This window comes from Lates calcarifer, linkage group LG1 (assembly GCF_001640805.2).
Source record: "Lates calcarifer isolate ASB-BC8 linkage group LG1, TLL_Latcal_v3, whole genome shotgun sequence".
Classification (NCBI taxonomy): domain Eukaryota; kingdom Metazoa; phylum Chordata; class Actinopteri; family Centropomidae; genus Lates; species Lates calcarifer.
The window spans coordinates 13,281,273-13,305,073 of NC_066833.1; the positions used below are offsets into that span (position 1 = coordinate 13,281,273).

The 23,801-nt window shown below is 39.5% G+C and overlaps 1 long non-coding RNA gene across 1 annotated transcript; it reads right to left on the reverse strand.

Annotated features, from left to right (window-relative positions):
- Positions 1-487: 487 nt before the first annotated feature.
- Positions 488-8,650, reverse strand: LOC127142443 (uncharacterized). The gene is made up of 2 exons (XR_007813183.1): positions 8,515-8,650; positions 488-5,160 (listed from the first exon to the last, which is right to left on the reverse strand). It is a non-coding gene; the product is annotated as an uncharacterized LOC127142443 (long non-coding RNA).
- Between the last annotated feature and the right edge of the window lie 15,151 nt (positions 8,651-23,801).

Below are 23,801 nucleotides of genomic sequence, written 5' to 3' on the forward strand. Positions count from 1 at the left end.
AGAAAAATGAAAAATTTCAAATGAAAATTTCAAATAAGTTTAAGAAAAGTGGACATCACAACTAAATACAGTTAGAAACAATGGAAAGATTTGAAAAATGTAATTTTAAAAAAATCTGGACTCTGTATTTTGTTATATATTCACTTGCCCACAGTAATTGTTTGGAGATGTTTGAGATTGAGATTGTTTTACTGAATATATTTTGTTAATCAATCATTTTGTGTTTTTATCATATTTATAGTGCAGTATACATAGGAATAGAGCAATAGTTTTAAAAAATATATAAAGATGAGGAAACTTTTGCGTTTTGTAATAGGACTCAACTCGGTAACAAACCGTCTCTGTGTAAACCTTTGTATTGCCAAGATGTTGCTTTAGATCTGTGTGAATATCAGTATTATGTTATAATTTAATTATACAGTCTTGCTTTTAACTCTAAAAATATATAATTAAACTCAAAATTAAAAGAGAGCTTCTCTAATTCCTGTAAAGTCATTTATCTCTCATTTATTTTTGTGCATGGTGTGATAATGACTGTAACACAGTACAGAAGATGAAATGACTGCATATCACATCAGCTGGGTTATTTTGATATTCAACTGCAGTTGAATATCAAGAAAGTTTTACAAACAAACTGTGAAGACAGTTTTGTATACCAAAGCACACTGAGAGTAATGTAATACATTATAATAAAACATTTCATTTAATTTTATTTGGTGAAGATTTATGCAGTTTAACATTACTTAATAAATAAAACAAAATGGAAAAAAATGCACTGCGTATATAGAAATGTCAGACAATGCATTATAATATAAGCTTGAAAAAAACTCAAAAATTAAGATGTGTAGTAATTTTAGATTTTTCTAATTGTGTGCCGAACCTGTTGCAGTGGCATACAGTTAGCTGCTTACAGTCTGTCTGTTAATAATCAGATTAACATCAGTTGGGTTGAACCACATAACCTTCTATGACTTAACCATTAAATAATCTCCTGTCATTCGCTAATATATTCACCACAAAAATCCCACATAGTAAAACGCATACGTAAGAGGAAATGGGTAAATTTATGTACCACTTTACAGGAATTCATAAAGTGTAGTGGCTGAAATGATAACAAATGTTATGTTTGTTTACATTTTTTTTCTTCTATTTTTAGTGTGAGGTACTGTAGAAAGAGAGAATAATTCAATGGTAGAACTTTATCCAGGAACTATCTCCCTCTTTCCTTAATCTGTTCATCTCGGGCTCTCCCTCTTTCTCTATTTTTGTCTGCCATGTGTCCTCCTCAGGGAGCAGAGGATGTGGACTGCTTCTGCATGCATGGGTGTGAGAGGAAGACTCAACACCCCTTTGCTTGCTGAGACACACATGGATGGCTCAGTCCGGTGTGTGCTTCTGTGAAAAACACTCATGCGATGGCACGACAGTTTCTCCCAGAGTCTTAGCTGAAGGGAGTGGGCCTTCCTCTCTCTGTGCGTGTTGGCTGTTTGTTTAGTATGACACCGTGCCTGTGTATTTATGCACATGTGTGCTTCTGTTCCAGCTAGGTGACATGACTTAGGCCTCTGTTTTTCACCAGTGTTCCTGTATGTGGGATGGCAGCAGCTTGCGTGATCAGAACAAAGCAAGAGAGCATGACAGAAAATCCCTCAATACCCGGCCTTTAAAAAATGCAGGAGGCTAACGCACGCAGAAGCAAGTAAGGTAAATGTATAAATTATGGACCAAAAAAGTCTGCTTCAAAAAGAGGGAGAGATCCCCCACATGAGGCAGCAAACTTTATTGCATGCGAAGAGAGAGCGGCTGCAGCTGCGGAGCATTTGCTGGAGTCTTGCTAAATAATGAGCCAGCACCTTTCTAATAAATGGACCGTGTAGAGCTCTGCTTCCAAATATTTGGCATCAGGCCAGTATGGTTCGCATACACACTGGCCTGAAAAACAGCTGTAATGATAAGTTAGTTTCACTTAATGTCTATTTATTTAAAAATATATCAAACATAATTAAAGGTCTTAATTAACGATCTTTCATGCATTGTTTTGCATACATGAATGTTGTAATTTCCAATGAAAAAAATAGCATTTCCCATTAAGGGCATGATTTACATTATATTTTAAAAAAAAAAAGACATAAAAGCAAAATAAAATACAATGTAAAAATATACATTAACCCCCCAAAAACATCTAAATGAATGTATGACTTACATGTTTTGGGGGGTATTTAAGAAAAAAATGTGTCCGTTTTATTTTTAGCAGTATGCTTCCTGGTATTGCACCCATATCAAAATAACATGACAATCTATTTAATGAACTGTACCACTGCCTCTGATTATTTGTTGGTTATTTATGGTCTTATCAATTTTTACATTTCTTAAAAACTTATTTTTCCAAAAACTATCTGCATTACTAAACATGTTATATTTGAACAGAGGTGCAGCATTACAGAGAAAAGCTGGTCAGAAGAAATTATAATTATTTTCAGACTGTCTAACCATTACAATAAGTGCATTTTTCCCACTAGAAGTAATGAGCAACAGTAGAGTAAATAATAATAATATCTATTTTGGTAATACATAACTTTCTTTTTACAGTGTATGTTGTCAATTTAATTTCATAGCTCACAGCTAGTTTAATATAAGTGGACATTATTACATAGATGATGGACTTCTTTTTTCTAATTTTCAGATGTAAAAATATTTTCAACAAAGCAATATTTATTATACTATTAAATATAGCTATAACTAAAATATATTCTCTTTTTTCCAAGTCACTTCTCCCCTACCCCTGCCCTGGACTAAAACTTTTATGCTACATGTACTGAAAAAGTTTCATATATGTGTTTTAACTAGTTTTTGACTTTGTGTGCAGCCATATAGCCATATAGGGAACATTATGATGGTTCAGGCTTCACAAAAGTTCCAAAGAGACTAGAGGCCTAATATTTAAATCATAATTTGGATGAGTGATTTTTATTTTATTTTTTAATCTTTTTTGCTAATTTATGTAAAATAGGTTTTGAGTTTTAACTTAAAACATGAGGAATTTCCATAAGCTTTTTAAGTGCAAACCAATAATTGTGTCACCTGTCATGTTTTAGCTTACATTTTAAAAGCAGAGTCATGAATAAAACAGTAGACTATGATATGATAAAATATAACACATGCTATTTATCTCAAAGCCAGGAGATCTTTTAGATCTTTTATCTTTTGAGATTTTTATGAAGCATGTCCTGATTATTCTGTGGTGATGTGTATTTATTGCTGTGTTAATGTTGACAGTGTGTTTGAATTCTGTAACTGTGTTCTGAAGTCACGTCATAGAAACACACAACCAAGGATTCATGTCAGACTACCAAATGATGCAGCTGCTTTCCTTTTAAGCACTCAGCGGCTGTGTGTCCTTTGTGCAAATGTGCAAAACAGCATGTGTGTCTGCAAGTGTGTGTGTGTGTGTCTGTGGAGCGCATGCGCATGTGCCAGGCTTCCTGGAGTCCTTTTTAAACTGTGCATCAAAGCATGACTAACAAGTCAGCACACGAGTCAGTCCTCGCCGCCATGACATCGCGGCGTCATCACTGGGATTTAGACGCTGCCTATCATCGCTCAGGCAGCATCTGAAAAGTTTCGCCACACAATGTTTGCATAGTAACATACTGTAGCAACACACTTTGTCATTTTAAGTTGTGGTTATGAGATCATTTATCACATCAGCGAAGTCTGTTTTAACTATGAAATAACTGTGAAGCAAAGAACACAGCAAAGTAATCCAAACCTCCCATAAGACCACATATGAGCAGAGTAATACACTGTATGTATTACCTGGTCATTACATACAAATGCAATATGAAATAGAGACAACACATAAAAGTATCATAATGAGAAATCATATAGTATAAATATATAGGCACATGGGCTGCCATGTAACTCAGTGGGGCTCACTGGAGTCAACATTAAAGAAGCATATAGCACTGCCAGCTGAATGATATTATATTTTATGTCACAGGAGACAAGGAGACAGTGAAAGTTCTACATCAGGACATGACTCATGGCATTCAGCAGCAAAGAGCAGCCCACTTGCAGTGTTGTTCACACTGCTGCCTCCAGCTAGACACAGAATTCAGATTAGAAACAAACACAAACACTTAACCAGAATTTCATCTTCCATAGGACTAAATACGGTACAGTAGTTCTCCCTTCACCTATTTGTAGGTGAAAGTTGTAAAAATATTTGTTTGATACAGAAGGCAGTGAATTATTTAGGGAATATTTAATAATGCAGAGAAGTGAGGGGGAGACTCAAAACCGTGGCAGTGAAAACTGCTCAGCCTGGCTGCCTGGAAGCTCTTGCCACAGATACAGAACACGTCATATGTATTGCCCTTTTTGTCTCTAATTGGCAGCCATACCTAGTCTTCCCAGACACACAACCTTCATCCACACTTCATTTTGCACTTATATAGTCCCTTACATATATCCCATTACTGGGCAAATTAGAGAAAATGCAAATTTGCTCATTTGCTTTTCCCATAAGCTGGAAGTCCCCTGGATGCACCCAGAATAGCACATAACTCAGTAACACTAAGTGCACAGATTGTGTTTGAGAGTGTATGTGTTTGAGAGAGAGAGAGAGTGTGTATGTGTGTTTTTGCATAAATCTGTGGATCCTGCAGATACCAGTTTGACGCACAGACGAGTGCTATCGTTAGAAAACAGCTGCACTTGTCACCAAACAGAGAAGGCCAGAGAAAAGTAGAACTAAAGCTGAGATGATATAACATCCCCTCATACTCACACACACACACACAGAGTCTACTGGGCTGATATGTTTAGGTGAGTCACCACTTTTTAAAGCGGCAGTGGGTGGTTATGGCACCAGCTTTAAATAGACAACGTACAGCATGCAGTCAATCTGTAGAGTAACAGAGACTGACAGAGAGACAGAGAGAGAGAGATGGAGAATAAAACAGGGAAGTGGGAGAGAGATTGAGAGGGTGTATTTCAGTTGTGCTGAGTGTGTCTTGCTGAGCTTGAGGGCTAGGAATCATCTCACATCCGTCATGGAGGCTGGTTGCAGGGTCAAACTCAGTACTGTGGCGAATGGCCCTGTTATCACACAGCTTTACATTCGCTGCGCTGCCTTTTCTCAAAGGCAGCAAAACAGGCCTGGAAGACAACCAAAAATAGAGACGCCCAATTAGAACTGCTCTCAAAGCTTTGATGGAATTAGCAGTGAAAGGGGGCTTGCATAACCTACCCTCCCAGTAAACGACAAAATGTGCAGACAGCATATGCAACGCTTGTCCTATTTACTGGAAACGAGTCCTGGGTCAATTTTCCGGTGCCGTGGAAAAAAAATTACGTGAACAAACTGTGCACAGGGTACCTTCCTCTTCCTTGTCGTCCCTTTTTGTAAAACAGATTTTTGCCTACTGCTACATTAAGTTTGGCCCTCTGAGAAATTGTCCAGGAGTTGTATGTCGCCACAGATATGCAGATATGCATCCTGCTATATCCACATCAGCAGCAGCCTGGTGTGCTCAGGCGATACAGCCTCACACTGCAGAAGGGTGAAGCTTACAGTTATTTCACCAGGCTACTTTATATCTAGCACTTTTTCTTAATCCTTCTAGTGCCAAACATTGACGGGCACAACTGTAGACACCACTAGCATCTTAATTAAATAAGACTTTGTAGAAATCAGATTTCTGAATATTGAAAATAAATATTGAAAGTGTATGTTTTAAATGTGCGACGGATGCCTCTAATTTTTTAGGCTTGTGCATAAAAAAAGATTTTTTTGAGAGTATGATCATAAATGTCACCTACATATACAAAACATGAGCTATCAAAAGCTGTACTTGAACTGTTTTTATTTATTTATTTATTGATGAATTCTGATGGTATTGTCGCTATGAGTTTTCTGTACTGTAGCTTACATTATGTTCTTATTTAATGAAAGATGTTTCAATGCAGTGTCCACTGTAATATCATCTTACTTGTACAAAATGCACGCTGATTGAAGACAGTCTGTCCGAGTTTGATCATATCCGCAGCAATAGCGCAGCTGCTGACTGGATTGAATGTCAACAGTGGAAACACACCAGTGATTCAATTGTACTGGATAACAAACAAGCCTATGGTCACTTTGGATATTCAAGGACTTCATCTCTGCCACGTCATCCAGACTCATTATGTTTATGGAACATAAAAAATATGGTATAAATTGACTATGAAATGGTGTCTGATGAATTTGAAACAATGCTAGGATTAATATTTTACATTATCTGTTACTATTATAGTATATAACAGCAGGAGCTGCCACAATTTTGTGTTTGGAGTTCTAAAACAATAGAATTCAAAAGGCCTTTTAAAAACCCATGGATGGTAATTATTTTTTGATCAGTAGTTACAACAAAGGAAGTTACATAAAACAAAACAAAAACTAAAATTTAAAATGTTTTCAGATCATGGTGGTGATATCAGGTTGATGACCTGTGCTTTCATTCATTCCACTTTTTTTTTTTTTTTTTTTTAAAAAAGGCCTCTATATCCTTTTTAAGTTATCTTAATTGTGCCTTTTTTCTAAAAAAAATAAAATAAAATAAAATAAAAAGAAAAAATAAAAAAAAAATAAAAATGATTGTTATTTGACATTCTGGACTTATATGTAACAATTAAGGCAGATTGTCACTTCATATATCATTTCATTGTTCACCCATTGGTGATGATAACACGGTACCTTAGTGTAACATCTGCTGACAAACAGAAAAACTGGACCAATCAAATGACAATAGCAGAGGAAAACTACAGTAATTTGTTTTTTTTATCTAAATAGCGCCAAATCATAGTAAAGTTATCTCAGGGAATTTGATATAGAGAGCAGATCTAGACCATATCCTTCATATTATTATTTTCGAGATCCAACTATTCCCACCATGAGCATTTGGCAACAGCCGTAAGGAAAAATTTCCTTTTAAGAGGTAAAAACGTTGAACAGAACCAATCAGACAAACTAATGTAAGCAGTCTGTTTAAACATAACCATCCAGCATTTTGATTATTATGAGATATGGACACCCAGATGAATGAACCCCCCCCCCCCCCCCCCCCTTCATATATAAATGAATAAATAAATAAATAAATAACATGTTGGAGTCATGGCAGGTTTTATAAAATGTCAGAAAGGATGGGGGTAGGAGGGCGGGGTTGGAGATAGACAGAGTGTGTGAGACTATGGCAGCTAATGAGTTAAGTCTATGAGGCAACTCCCCTCCTGCTCCCTACCCAAGAAGAGAGAGAGAGAGGGAGAGAGAGAGGCTGGCAATTGTTGGGAGCTCTTCCCCCTAAGTAAGTAGTCAGTGGGTGGGGGGGTGGAGCAAGTCGGGGGAGGGGGACAGAGAGCGCCGCTGAGCATGCCTAATCGGACAGGACAGTTCCTGCTTATTATAGAACCAAGCACGGATAATAAAATCTGAATCAAACTGCCAGCTGAGAGCCATGAGAGAACCTCCTCCTCTTCAATTTTTAAAGTTATGGAAGCGCTTAACACTGAGGTGGATCAAATAACACCAGTTTGCGTGCAAATACTTACTTAGCGAGCCTGCATGGCCCAAATCTGCACAGCCGACATGCAGGTGAGCGGCACTGCATCTCCAGCTAATTACACCAGCAGCCCCAACAACCCTCCACCCCATACTCACTCCCCCACCACTCCCACGCCCTGCCAACTCACCAACCGTCACAATCACCCCCTCGAGTGAGTGGGCACAGTTCATTTCTTTCCATTAGTTTTCATGAGAGCAGTGAGCACAATGACAAATTCATGTTTTGGCTGCTGGGAACTGGTAGCAATCGTGGAAACACCAAAACACTCAAACATACAGGAGAGAGAGGCTGTTGAGAGAGCAGAGCAGAGAGACAGGGACAGCTAAGGAGAGGCTGGCAGTTCTGAATGAGCTGCAGGCCAGCCTTTATCTTTTACAAATTAAGCTCATATGCAACTGATTTGCATTAGCAAAATACATTCTCGGGGAAACTTAATGCTGCCTGGATTCATCTCATCTCCATATCAGACTGAATGTTGATATTAAACATATCTGTCAATTTTTTATTGCCAGTGTCTCGGAAACGTGTATTTCCGCAAAATTGTTTGTGTCAACACCAGTACAGTTGAGATATGTTTAAGATTAAGTTGAAGTTGTTTAAATGGTTAAAGGGAAATTCTAGTATATTTCAGTCTGGCATAGTTCTCATAAAAGTTACTAATGTGACTCCATGGTTTGTCACCACTTCTTTTGTAGAGGTTCAGGGAAACAAGGACCTGTGCAACACAACATATATGCCTGTCTGAGCTTTCTCTGACAAATAAACATAAAATTTACCTGAATAATTTCAAATACTTATCTTTCAGTCAGCGTGAAAGTCAAAACAGAAGGTATCCCCCTGAAAAAGCCATTATGGCTGGGTAGAAAGAAGCAGATATGGAGAGACAACAGTGTCGGCTTGAAAGACAACATACCTTTGGAAATTGGAGGTGTTCATGCTGTAACTGCTCTCCTGTGCCGACGGAGGAGGAAAACCTTTGCAGAGTGTGCGACCTGTTGATGCCAGACTCAGAAAATAGATGTGCCCGCAGATGAGAGTGTTCCCAGCTGTGTAACCAAGTAACAACAAAGGAATTTACAGCTCTGATCAACAACGTTCTCCTGGTGACTCAGTTTCACTTACCCAAAAACAACTCAAAGAAAAGACAGAAGCTGGGCAGCCCAGTCAGCTCTCGATATGGTGAGAAAAAAAAGCATAAATAGCCTATAGAAACTCATAGAACATTATTACACATAGGGGACTGCAACATGGTAGGATTAGCTGAGAGGAAAAACCAGCAAGTTGCTTCAGATGTAGATCCCACGCAGCTTGCCCAAATACACAGTTTCGCATGAATCCTTCGCATGAATTTTTACAATGAAGGTGGTGAGAACAAACTTAGCGCCACCTATAAAGTCACAGTAGCTACATTTATGGGAAATATGATCCTAAAATTAAGGGATTATGGACTCTTCCTATTGAATCAAATTGAATCTAATTTTTTGACTCATCCAGCAGCTGAATATACCCGTGATGTTTTTTCTACAGTGGCAATGAAGCATTATTTGGAAAGTTTGTTGCAGAAAATGCCACGTGTCGCCCTTATAGGCTGCTTTGATTTCACCTTCTGTGCTTTTTATCCCAAGCCATCTCCATGGGGTTTCAGTCTGGATCAATCAAAGCCACCGTGTAGTTCTTTTCTACAAACGAATTGGATCATTATCTTGCTGTAGAATTAACCACTGATCAACCAGCCTGTCTTACTTTGTTAACTGCCTTTCTCTAGACATTATGATGGAAATATACAGTACTGCTTCATACAGTGCAGTAACACAGTCTGTTCCGACACTGCCTTTCTAAACCAGAAAACCGAACAATTAGGCACCATATGTCAGGCAATGTCAAACTGTACAAACCCTCATGACCTGTCTGATGATGTGAACACCTGCAAGTGATGAACATGGGAATCTATCTCTTCCCTCCCTTACATTCCATATGATATGAACACAGCATCAGCACTTCAGATGTGTGATTATTCCAACCAATCACAGTTACACAGTCACAATAGGATTCAAGTGGTTGACAAGGGAATCAGTCAGTGCACAGCAGTACCTTTTGGGGAGTAATAGGTGAAATTCGCTTAATCTCTGCAAATTCTTGCATGTAAACCACTGATCTATAAAAAGCAATGAGTATATTGCCAACTGAAACAGACACAGTTCTGAATCCATTCCCTGATTTACAATGTGGAGAGTGGAAATAACCATGAATCATCAACTTTCTGAAATATTTATGTTTTCAAGTGGTCTTGTGATCTGAATGGGTTGAGTAGGTCAGCAGTGAGAGGATTTAACCTTTCTAATGAAAACTGAGCAGGGACTGGTAAATATGCATTAGCTCCTTTATTTGCTCAGAAAGCTTCCCAATTAACTTTCTGAGGCATCCTGAAAGGGGAAAAAAAGTTTATCCAGCAATAATCCAAAACACTCTGTTAACACATTCAGTCCAGTTACACTTGATCTGATGCACAGAAACATGATATTAAGCCTCACAGTATTTGTGCTGCAGCATTGTTGTACAGTATTAGTATTCTGATGCAACAGCCAACTGCTAACACCAACTGCTCAAATGCACCTTCATTCCTGCATTTAATGTGCTTTAGTTTTGATTCTGCATGAATTTTGTCTGTTTAAACAATATTTAAAATATCAATTATATGTTTAATGCTCTGCTTTATTTGTGTGTGTTATCTCTATATTTGTGAGCCTGACATATTAATTTTTGTGCACTAATTAGTTATTTTTTTCCCATGACCCCTGCTGGCCTCCATAGTTTTCACACCTTGTATTTGACCATCAACCTTTGCCTGCCTGCCAGTAGGTGTGCCATCTGTGCCCGCTGCCCCCATCTGTAGTGCTTAGTCAGCCCCAGACCATATGTCTGGTTATTGCTCTGTGTCTTTTTTCTTCATCCGCGTCTGCTGACAGCATCGCTATACCACAAATCTGACTGCTTGCCCACTGATGTACTGTATATCTGATTCCTGTAAAGGTTGTCCAGAAGCATATAACCTTTATTCAGGTAAGTTTCACAGAGAGGCTCTCTTTTCTCTTTTGCATGAATGTCATGTTCACAGTGGAACAGCACAGCTTTACAAGCAGATAAGACTTGTGTAGTTCAGTTAAGTGAAGAAGTTCCTTTAAAATAGAAGGTAAAAAAAATGAAAGCAGAATTTCTCTTGCCTGGTCTTCCTCACAATCACCAAGTCCATCCCATCTTTATGACCAACATTCTGCTCTGTTCAAGCTTCTACCTCAAAAGCTTTTTGTCAGGTGTCATAGTTAGATACATTTGGGGACACCTCCCTTTCATGAGCTTTGCAAAGGTCAAGATCTGTTAGTTCCCCAGCAACTGGTAGGATTTCAGTGGCATTCAGCCTGACCTGGTTCTGGTACAAGTAATTCAATCAAACCATCTGTATGTACTGGACTGAAAAAAGAGACTCTACTCACACTAGTCACTGAATTTTTGAGTGGTTGTTTCAACCCCCAGCCGGGAAAATGGTTAAAATGTAAAATGCAAGCAAAAAGTTGAAATTGATGTTAATTACAATATTGTAGTTCACTGCCTGCAAAACAACTTTTTCTATTGTAAACCCAAAAGCTATTTTGTTCATTTGCAGATTAAACAAAAAGGGTTTTGTAGTATGACGATACACATGGGAAAATCTGCTCCAATTAATATTCATACATTACGATTCACTGACAGCAGACAGCTACACTACACACTAACATAATAATCTGAGACTCGTGCATACAAACATACACATACACACGAGTCGACAGACTTAGGAACATATGAACACACACTGTGTCATCTGCTCTCAGCATTAAATTAGCAGTCTGTGATGAGATCTGACTGGGCCAACACTGATGGGATAATGACTAGCCTGACAAGTATGAGCAGTACAAGAAACAGAGATGGGCTTTAAAAAAGGAAAGGAAAAGAATGGTTCTTTTAGCTCTTTTCAGGGTCTGTGTGTGTGCATGTGCACAGGCGGACAGTGGAGGCTGTTAATTACTGTGATAGAGAGAGTGAGAAGGAAGTGATTTATGTAAAGGATATGATGGAGGGAGGACTCGTCAGGTAAAAAGAGCTGATTATGCCCTCAAAAGCAGTGTGTTTGTGAACCTGACAGAGAGAGAGAGGGAGAAAGTAGTGTATACATACACATCCTCTGTTATTGTCCCTTGATGTTACGTGATGTTAACCTGTCTTTGTAACAGTGTCACAGTTTCCACTAACACTGGACTGTGAAAATTATGGACAAAAAATGCTTGCACTTTAATTTGAAATGTTATCAAGCAAAGCCATGAAACAAAATTAAAATATACAGAGAGAGCAAGTCCAAGTTCTGAAGAATTTTAATGAGATGAACGTTTCAAAGATTATTTGCTGGAAGTTTTTAAGGCCTTTCGGAAAGACTCCATATGACGAAAAAAACACTGAATAAATAATTGGTTTGTAAGAACATTCAAGTCCATTTTCCATCTGTCTGTTTCTTTGGGTTTATCTCAACCCACCCAAAGTCTGCCTGAAAGTTATCCTACATGAGAAAGCTGTAATAGGAAAGAGGAGGCCTGATAACAAGAAACACAACACAAATCAGATGACAAAGAAATGAGATTAGAGAAGATGAGAGATGAGATGTGAAAACATAAATCAAATTAAGACAAGAAAAGATTAAACATCAGACACAACAAAATCTGTGAGACAATATGAGCCCAGACCAGACCAGTGAAGCAAAAGGAACCAAGCTGTGAGAAGTGGTGAAATATGCAACAAGACAAAATGCAACAAGATGAGTCAAAATGACAATGAAAAGGTACAAATAAGACCATATGTAACAAGATATAAGTGATGACACTGAGTGGACAAAACAAGACAGAATGAGATTACATTAGATCTATCTTTGGTAACTTTTCTTTCTCTTCTACAAATCATACTAGATGAGACTATATGAGATGAGATCAAGCTCTGGTCTTTTGTCTCCATAAGTTTTCCAATGCCTTATGAATGATAAAAATGAGGAGGTGAGGAATCCAAAAAAAAAGAGTGGTCGATATAATATTAGATAAGATGAGGGGAGACAAGTCATGTGGAGATGAAAAAAAACCAGAGGAAACAACAGAAGGTTGAGTTGCAAGTTCACTGATCCTTTCATTAATGAAGTCCGGGCAAACTGAGACCAGGACAAAATGAGAAATTACAAAGAATTAAACAAGATTAACCAAGGTGAGATTTAAAAAAAAAAATAGACAGATGACACAGCACAGAGTCTTTTCAGCTTCTTAGCAGTCTCCAAGAAGCCTGCAGATCCTTATCAGCAAACTGCGTCCTGTCCCCCTAATCACCGCAGACGTGATAACTGAATTATCTTTCTCCTCTGATCTTTCCATCTGATAGAAAAACTACACTTCCTCCTCTCTGGGGCACAGTTCAACTCCAGTGAACTGCCACCATTTCCCAGCCTCGCATCTGCACCCCAGCTCTGATCATATCTCTATGGTTCAGCAGGAGGAAAAGGAGAGATCACACAGAGTCAATTGCCTGTCATGATACGTTGGTTAAAAGCCAGCCGTGAAGACCGATGATTGTAATGTATGTCATGGCTCATAAGCAGCACACATTTGAGTCTGAGCTACACTGTGGTAAATGGTGAGAAGAGATCTAAGCGGTGAGCAAGAAAGGCATAAACATACTTTCAAGTCATTTAAGATCATTCATGTAAGATTTGTACTTAAATAAAAACAATATTTTTGCCTTGCTAATAAAAAAATGCAGTTTATTCAGTTTTAGTTTTGATTTAAAAAGATTGCATTTGAAGCCTTTGAACAAGGGAGTAACAGGGCCACTGAAATTAATGGATGACCTGATGTTACAAGTTTTACCAATGACGACCTTACCATCAAAGATTTTGGGGTATTAAATGAATAAAATGAAATCAGTTCCATGATGTGTGAGTCCATCACTGGATGTATTTCAAAGCAGCGGTGTGAACACAGCGGGGACTTTGTTTCCTACAGCTGAGCCAAAGAGCACAGTCATGGCATCGGAAAGTGATTAAAGCTCAGTGAGCTCTATGAAAGTGATTTGAAAGCCATCCAGAATCTACATATGCTGTGCATTACTGCTCTGCTGGTATATCTCATTCAGACTGACACAGTGACACGGCTGTCTGACAGACACGTCCAGCTCTGTTTGGGGCTGTCTATGAATGAGACAGAGTCTAGAGAGCTGCTGTGCTCTCCTCTTTATCAGAGGTGGAGAAGTTAATGAGACGTACATGTCCCAAGCTGACACAAACTCTTTAATAAGGTATAAATTACACCTTTGTGTGGCTTATTGTTCACACAAATGTTAACAGCATCCCGGACTGTGGGAGACAGACCCAAACTACACTATAGACAAAGCATAGTGACTGTTCCAGTGATGTGTGGAGGAGCCAAGTGATGGAGTGGGGACACAGAGGTGATATACTGTGGAGGAAAGTGACACAGCAATCCAAAACATCTTTTAAGTAAAAATAGTAACTGGAGGCTACAGTAGGGACTGTCAGGAAATGCTAAGAAATGCATATTCAATCAACATAATCTTAGCACAGTATATGACATTTTGCTCTCAAAGCAACCTACTTTTTCTATTATGATCTCTTTTCCTGAAATATTACAACTTTTTTTTCTTGAAATGTCACATCTTTTTTTCCAAACATAATGACTTTATTTTCATAATATTATGACTTAATTCTTGAAATCATTTTTTTTTTCCCTAACAGACTTAAACCTTTTTTCATCACACATATTCATACCTGCAGCATGTGAACAGGAGAAGTTCCGGTTGACCAGCCCATCCCGCAATTCATGGCCTACCCACTTTACCAACAGAGGTACAGTCACACAGTGGTGTTGTGCTGTTTCAACACACCTTACCATGTTTCTGAAATTAAGACTGCAAACACCTCACCCTATATATAAGTGCAATATTCCATATGTGTATCTATCCATCCATCCATTATCTATACTGCTTGTTTGTTAAGGGGGTGCTGGAGCCTAGAGGCAGGGTACACCCTGTACGAATCGCCAGTCCATCTCAGGGCCAACATATATAGACAAACAGCCATTCACACTCACATTCATGCCTAGGGATAATTTAGAGTCACCAATTAACCTTTCTTTAGACCAACATGCAAACTCCACACAGAAAGGCTGCAGGCAAATCAGGGCTCGAACCTGGAACTTTCTTGTTCTGAGGCTAACCACTGCACCACCTTGCCGCCTGTCCATATGTGTATCTAATTTCACATAAACTAAATACTTCTGTTCTTCAACTAAAAACAATTTCTTTTACTGATCCATACAGATGCCAGAAATTATCCTCACCTTGAGATCACTGTTGTTTCTGGTTATGTGTTCACATGGTTGCATCAGGCTCAGGTCAGTGAATCAATGCTTATTTAACTTGAGTTACTTTTTATAAAATACAACCAGTGCAAAAAAGAAAGCGTGTCCTGCCCTGTCACAGCAGTAAAGCATTTTGCAGACATAGATCTGTCAAGTTGAGACTTGGTGGTGGTGGTTAGCATTTTAATTGTTTCCTTACAGCACCATAAAAATTCTATAGAACTATTTGGGAAGGAACTACAGAAAGCCTTTCTTTACAGCACCATAAAGACTTGTGGACCATTTTCTGTAACTATGTTGTGATAATCAGTATAAATCTGTGCCTGACAAGCACCCTTTCAAAGTCCTGGGACCCACTGACCTGCTTTGAGGTCCAAAAGTTTGCTTTATTGAATCTAATTCTGCTCAGCTTGATTTAAAAAAAATGGCACTGTTGTGGTACAGAGAAAATTGATTATTACCACATAGCCCTCCACCTTTCTCATCCTCTTCAAAGGAGAGATGCAAAATGATAACAGATAGCCAGTTAATGAAGCATGAATGATTAAAGATCCCCGTAGGGAGAAGTTGTCAAACACCGCAGACAGTAAACCTTATTTGTGTGTGTGTGTCATCCTCTGTTCACTTCAAGCTGGGGGCAAGAAATACACAGAGATGCTGTGCCATAGGGTGAACTTGGAGGAGACCAGGCAAATTTGCAAAAATAAGATAAACAAAGGGAATAAGAGGCAGGATTAAAGAGAGGATTATCTCATCATGAAAGAACTCTAAAGTAGGAGGTTTGGAACAGAATTTGGACCTTATTAACTGTACTGGCATATTAAAAAGACCCTGCTCTAATATGAATTCAGAGAAGCATGACAGACCAAAACATTATAATGTTCTCAGCTTAATGCGGGCCATTAGACCCCACACTTCCCCACGCACACGAACACTATTAACAGTTCACATCAGATGCACACCTACAGTGACTCAGCTTTGCAACTCTGCAACTTCCCTTTTATTTCACGACTCTCCCTTCGACCCTCCATCTTTCCCTCCTTCCTTTGATCAGGAAGTCTCAGTAAACAGAGGCAGGATTTACATCAGTGGCGGCAAGCTGCTCTCATCACTTTGCAGTGCCAAAGCTATTTCTATCAGCAGAGCATTCGAGGCACCCAACATGGAGGAGCATTACATCACCTTTCAGGGCGCAGCTTTTCTGTCAGATAGACTATGACTGTCTTGGAGCTACTAAATAATCCCTAAGTGGTCCTCATTTGACCTCAGATTGATTCGTAGGCAGTAAATCTCATTACATGAAAAGTAATGAATAAGTGTAATGAAAATGTGAAAACAGTCATATAGTTGTAACTTAGTAATTCTGTTCATGTCAACAAATCAGACATGAGGAAAACAATACATGACTACAGTCTGATTTGTAAATTGGGTGTAGAAATTAATATAACTGCCCTGTGATATGGAGATTTTCAAATACACAACAGTGGCATTTCTCTCATGCTGCAGATCAAACCTATGTTGTGTTTATGCAGCATGTTTTGTGGGTATAATTGAAAGCCTCTTAAACTCCCTCACCATGTAGGATCTTACTCACTTTGAAAATCCATCAGATATCTATCTTACAGATATTCTTCACCAGCCAAACTTGTGATCTGCCTTTGTAAACAAGACAATTTCTCTTCATACTAAAAGTACTTTCTTTTGTTGCCTTTTATCAGGTTTTTAAATTCAATACTGCTCTAATGTCAGTCTAATGACTGGAACCGGGGAACAGCTATCCTGGCTTTGTTTGCTTCAGACTATTACTTGGAAACACACAAAACTGCGTATGCATGGATATATACTACAGTCTAGTTTGTTGAGTTACACCTATCATAGTCTAGTCACGACAGCCTCTTTCCTGTGTACTTTATCATTTCACTGCTGGAGAGGGTGGCAGTGTGCAAAAGTACTGTTATTACAGATTTCAACTTAAAAAAACTTTTTAAGCCTTACATTTGATTGTGCCCTCACAGTTGGTACTTTTAGGACTTTTTTAAAGAACTTTTAAATCTATGTGATGAGAACTGGCAAATTGCTGCATGAGGATTAGAAGCAATAAAAAAAAAGCTGTGAAAACCTGAAATAAAAAAGAAATCCATGACCAGTATCACCTACTGTATATTCCAGTTATCTTGATATTATCCTAATAAAATAATTTTTGGCTGTACAATTGCATTGCTGATTCAAGCGCCTGTGACACAGATGTGTCCCATTAATGTACAATGTTCAAACAGACTTTTGCATAATGGGGGTCTCCTAATATAAATACTGTACACGAACTAGTAGTGCTATATAAAGAATGATCTGAATGTGTTCTTAGCAGGGCAGATGGTTGCAATTCTGCCAGTGCTAACTAGCGCCGAGCGATTATGTGTGATGATAAGTTGCTTCTTAGTTGAAAGCCTATCATTAGAGCTTTAATTAAAGCAGTAGCCAGGGCGGGTGACAGTGTCTGCCATAGATTCCTTGTACCCATGGGGGTGGTGGTGGTGGTGGGGTTGCTCACACTATCTATCTTTCTGTCAGAGCCACGCGGTACACATGTGTGGCATATGAATCTCTTTTTCCTTTCGTGTAAGTAGCTTGGTATACAGAAACTCAGCAGCAGCAGCACACACGCACACACAGATGGCAGTGTCTAAGACTGGGGGCAACCAGTGTCGCCTTGTGTGGTCGACTGTCTAGACTAAGTGCATGCCCAATGGCATTTATAAAGGGGGTGGCTGGGTTGAGAGAAATGAAGAGTCTTATGAATTAAAGCCGCCTTTCACTGTTTTTTGGACACAAGAGCTGGTCAAACTCATTGCAAACTTTTTTGCTCATTAACTGCAAGTGCATAGTCATATTGACAGAATGTGTTTTCGTACAGCAGAAACACTCAATCACACATTGTGCATTGTAGTCCATTCTTTGCTGTTCCTTGTCCCCGAGAAAGACATTTCTCATTATAAAAATGAAATGAGCACTGTTCTGTGCATTTGACAGAAAAAAACAGTAACACCATCTGTACAAAGGACAAGTGGATAGTCTGGGCTCTGTGTGACTGGCCTAGTTTTTGGGGATGCAGATGGATTAATAAAACATGACTGGGAATAGATGTTATACCCCAGGCCTGATTGAAAAGTCAAAGGAGGACAAAGTTGCCTTTTGACACTTTTCCTGTTCCTACTTAGGACTTAGAGGTACACTACACCTCTATACCATCCAATGTCAACCGAATATAAAGTTTTAGAGAACTTCAGCTCAAGAGGCACTGTTGCTATTAACTTTTAAATGGATACTTCAAGTGATTCTCTCTATAGATTTAAAGTTGTTTAAATCTATAGAGATGTTTAATTATGTTTAATGTTCTACTCAATTACATTAGATGTGATGATGAGGTTTCAGTGCAGATTTTTAGCTTCGCAGCAAGGTGGTGAGGTGTTCAAGTCAATGTTGGGTGAACAGTATGGGACTCATTGTATTCAGGGTTCCTGGACTGCAATAAGCATTTTAACCGAACAGTCATTACATCATTACGAGTCAAATAATAAAAACACATCTTTGTTCAAATACTGTGTTTACGCAGCTAAGTGGAAAAAAGCCAGTAATTGCTTCAGAGAAAGCACATCTACTCTGACCTTCTTTTAGTCTCCCTCTCTTTCCCTGCATCTCACTGTCTCTTAAAGAGCACTTTGAAAGCACCAGGCATCAGCCAGCACCTTTATTAAAAGAATATACAGTTAAATTGAATGCCATCAATACCACTAAACTGCAGGCGCTATATAAAATGTCAATCAGCATCCTAGTGAGGCTGGCCATCGACTGCTGCTGGAACACGCTGATTTGACTGCTCCTCCACTTTGTTAGTGTCTCAGAATTTATAGGATTTAGAGAGGCAGGAAGGACAGTTGACTTTATATCAGATAAACTGAAAGGAAAAAACGCTGCAAACAGTGGCTCCTCTGTTCAACCAACAAAGAGGCATTTATAAAAGTCTCATTTTACAGAACATCCAATGCAAGTCGCACATCTTTTCACTCAGTAACTTCCAGCAAAATTCACATAGTTGTTGCTATTTGTGACTGTCCTTGCTAATGCATGCACTTAAAAATCTATTATAATTGAGTTATTATCCCTAATTAATTAGTTTAATGTCAGCATCAAAGAAACTCTTGCATGCTTCCCGCTAAAGTTGCCACTTAAAATGTGCTTTAAATTTTACTGTAATGTAAAAAACAAAAACAATAGTAAAACTGATGTAGGGAAATGCATACAGTTTAAGATGGAAAAATACAAATTTAGTGGGAACTAAATTCTCTTTTTTCAGATGTGTATTTTCTTGACATGACATTTAGTAAAAATATAGAGGACCTGAGTGTTTTCTATAGTACCTTCAGATCGACTGAATCATTCCTGAAAAGCCGTTTCCACACTCTCTGTAGCTGAAGAATGTGACCCCTGAAAGTTCAGTTACAGTAAGTGATAACATGAAGTTAACCTGATCCCTTATTGAAACAAATTTGACTGATGGACCGTCATTTCAGACAGCTTGGGTGTATTTACTCTGATGGAGCGAGCTATCCAAACACCTCAAGTTGTTTGAATTAATGCTGTATGCACAGTAACCACCGGGAGAAAATGAAGATGGATGACCGAGCAATGAAAAACATTCCTCAGTCAGAGGTCACACACGTCACCTCGCATGCAGCCTCTGACTCTCTCAACCTATGATACTGTGTGCTAGACTAAATATAGTTATTATCCTATATAAGTCAGTGTTGGAAAGTTAGCTTGCCCCAGAGCTAGGAGAAAACTTTATTTGTTGGCATCACATGGGAAGTAAACAAAATATCTCAAATGTTTTAAATCCAATTGTATGTAATGCAGTCATGATCATCATCTCTGCCATTACCGCTGCTGCTCCTGAAATGAAATCTCAGAGTCATCTTGTCCCCTATTAGCTGTGCATTACATTACAGCCTAGGGAAGGTCACGACAACATGTGGAGACTTCTGCTCTCCTCTTTGACACACAGAATACATTCATCGCAGTAGCTGCAAAGTTGCAATTTCCTGTAATTTGCTGGGAAAGGACATACTGCTGGGGATTCTGTGGGGAGACGTCAGCCTTCACTTGTTCCCCTCTTTCTTTATTTGTCCCTTTATTCCTGTGTCACTTTTTCTATGACCCTCACTAAATGTAGTATAGCCAATTACCATCTGAAGGCTGATGATATGAAGCCCAGAAATGTTCCACTGTGTATGATTCTGTTCTCCAAATGGCTATTACATTGCTCTAATTTCCTGGCTTTTAGCATGGTGCTTCATGTTTACAGTGCACTTTCTGGTCTAAATGACTAAATATTGTTTCTGTATGATGTTATTGTTGCAGACTATTATTGCAAATTGTAAAAGGTTGCTGTGGGGGGCTGGTTGGTAATATTAGGAGTCTGTGAGCTAGATGCCTCATACATGCTTTTCTTTTTTCTTTTCTTTTTTGTGAGCTCTGTCTTTTCTGTAACACAGAGACTTTTGTTTATAGCCAAAGCCTCACATTTTCCCCATGCAGCTCCACACACAAAGATAAAACTAAATAATTCATGCAATACATTTGTATCAAAGGTGTATCATCCCATGAAATGGTTGGTTTGTTCTCCAAACCGGCTAAAATTGTGTTGTCAGCATAGCTTGGTTGGACCATAAGTGCTTACGTCTGCTGATACAGCTCCGCTCGGCTAAGAGTCCCCCTCTTGCACAAAATAAACGCGCCTGTTCCCCCATGTGCCTGTTCATCATCACAAATACCTCTCCATCACAAGAATGGGAAGCACATCATGGGCTACTTGAGTTATGACCTAACAGCTGAATCAAGAAGAAGTTTGTGTACTGCAATGGATATTCAGTGGAAAGAAATAATAATAATGAAATGGACGCTATTTTGCTGACACATCTGCAGCGGGTTACTACAGTGTGCTGCCAACTGGCAGCTATGAAGATGATGACATATTGACAGAGGATCCACAGGGATCCTCCCAGCTCCATCGCTTTGCTGGGCTTGGGGCAAGAGACTTCTGCTTTGGGGTTTCGTCAGGGGAAATCTAGACGTGGTTGATGACGCCTGCGGGCCTCCTGGATGAGGATGGATGAGGACATTTGGCTGTCAGTGGTGAGGAGGCCTATCTGGCTCTGTCAGAAGTCCACAAGGGAATGAGAAGACACGAGGGGCCTGGTCTCAATAGGCAAATGTAGCCTTCCTTACATGCTTTCCTCATCATCCTCATCTTTCACAGGCTGGAATTTGTGGTATTTCTGTCTGCGAGTGGCTTTCTAATGCCAGGATGCCTTTATTTCTGAGAGAAATGGATCTTTCTTCAGGTATTGATTGCTGCTTTAGTGCAGAAGGCACTCTCTAACCCCCCTTGAACTCTAGTATCTTTAACAAATAATGCTATTTTTTAGTGGAGGTAGGTGCAAGTAGATGTGCCAAGGGAGCCACTTTAGATGATTGGGAAGAACCCAAAAGAGCCCTTTGTGAGACAGCCATTGATTTCACTGTCTTTCTCTGCTTGGCTGTGTTGTTCAGAGCCTTCAGGCAGCAGTCTGAGAACCCAGAACAAACACACAATGGGGGCTGAGCAATCCACAGCCCAATCCACAGGGTGCTTTATCAATCAATATGACCTTCTTGAGCACAGATTCTTGCCTTCACCCTCTAGCATCCTCAGCCACAGGGCCTACACTATGCACTGGGTAATGCAGACTTTTAGCACCCACAGTGCTGATGCAATCTGTGTTCATTATCTGGATGTCCTTTAATAAGATAACATTAAGTTAACATAATGATGTGAAGTACTCTGGCTTGTCTGCAACCTGCTGGCATGACATTGAGTTGTTCAGTCACTCCTTGGTGAACCATTAAAATCAGTCCTAGAAAATCGCAGGAAGAGGGTGAAACAAGCAGTGGATTTAATAAACGAATACAGCCGTCTTGGGAATTCAAGTCCGGAATGTTTTCATTTTCTCCGGCTGAGGACTGGTTCGCTAATTGGGTTACATGGGCTCAGCAAGGAAGTTGTCAAGCTTCAGGGGTTTTTATTTGTGCCTGGCCGTCAAATCATAGCCCAGGGCGGTGACCCTCAGGGTGACGCCCCCATGAGGCCCTTTAAGGTACAGCTGTCTGATGAGTCAGCCCAGAAGCCCTGCTTTCCCAGAAAATCCTAGGTTCTGAGGTGATAGGGTGACAGGAGGCAAGAGGCCACACAGCTTGGCATTATGGGAGGGTTTTACTGCTCCTTAGGTCGGCTTATTAGCTGCTGAGGAGTAGCAGCCGCCACACTTGGTATGTCACTCTCTTTAAATGACTAAAAGCTACAAGCTGATGATAGTACTGTAGGTGATAAATACACTCTGCAAACATTTCAGTACATACACACACACATGCATGCAGCCACAAATTTTGAAACTGCATGTTGGTCTAATGTTTTATCCTGGATCGTGAGCCAGTGTTTCTTTTTTAAATATTTAAACTGCCTGATACTTTTCTGTATTGGACCATAAGTCCAATACACACTCGCAGTGAGTGTCATGTGTGTTCATTAAGAACAGGTTTAAAATCTAACATTTACTCATCAGTATTGCCACTAAGCTGTTGTACTTCAGCTAATTGTGTTACATTTGCTGGGTGGAAATGTTTGCATGTGAGCTTGAAAATTTAATGAGTCAAAGGTAATAATATGGCTTGACATTGATTTTTCCTACCAATTTTGAACAAAGTCTGTAGAACTGCCTTAATTACGAGGCCACCCTGCCAGCCCAGATGTCGGGATTTTACCAGATGTGGTCCACCTGCTGGGATGAGGACACTGACTTATGGCCAACAGGTCAAAGCAACTTTCTTCTTGTCCCCTGCTCTACAAAAAGAGAATAGCCAGGGTCAAAAACAGACACAGACCACAGCTGCTAATAACATACACATGGCAAGCCACTGATGACACAGAGGATGTTTGCATCTGTGCATATGATACATAAAAAAACTACATTAAAATGATTTAAGATGACAGATGGTGTGTAATATTCAGAGGACTGCCCATACTTCCCCACACACCCAAATGTAGTTATCCTGTAGAGGCCTCCCCCTCATTTTGAACTATAATGGCAGTGTTATGTGGGTGTGCCAAATGTGTAGAATATGCTCAGACAAAAAAATCAATGTAAAGAGTGTTGAATATTTCACACCATGTATAAAATGCAAGGTTATGTCCATACAAATACACATTTATGCCCTCCCAACCACGTCTGTGTGAGTGTGTGTGTGTGAGCCTTTATAAAGGCAGCTACGGTGGTGGTGGCTTCCTGGGGAATTGAAATTAATGAGTGTAATCAGAAGCAAACAGCGAGCCAAGCAAGGGCAATTAATACAAGCAACGCGAGCAGAGCTGCTGGTTTGCTCGGCCAGGCATGGCTGGAGCCGAAGAGATGGAGGATTAAGATGCAACCACAGGCAAAGTCTACAGCTTTTCTACACACAGCAGATGTCCACGGAGGGATGGCACTGGGAGCCTGGCATCGACATGCATCCGCCAACTGGCCACTCGGTCAGCTCGACCCAATACGAGCTGACAACCTCCTGGCAGCATTCAGATAACACCGTCTTCTCTGTTTAGTTCAAGAGCCAAGGGAAGGCCCTCACTGGTGGCCCCTGTGCTACATGCGAAAGGGACTCAGTGCAAAGCTGCACA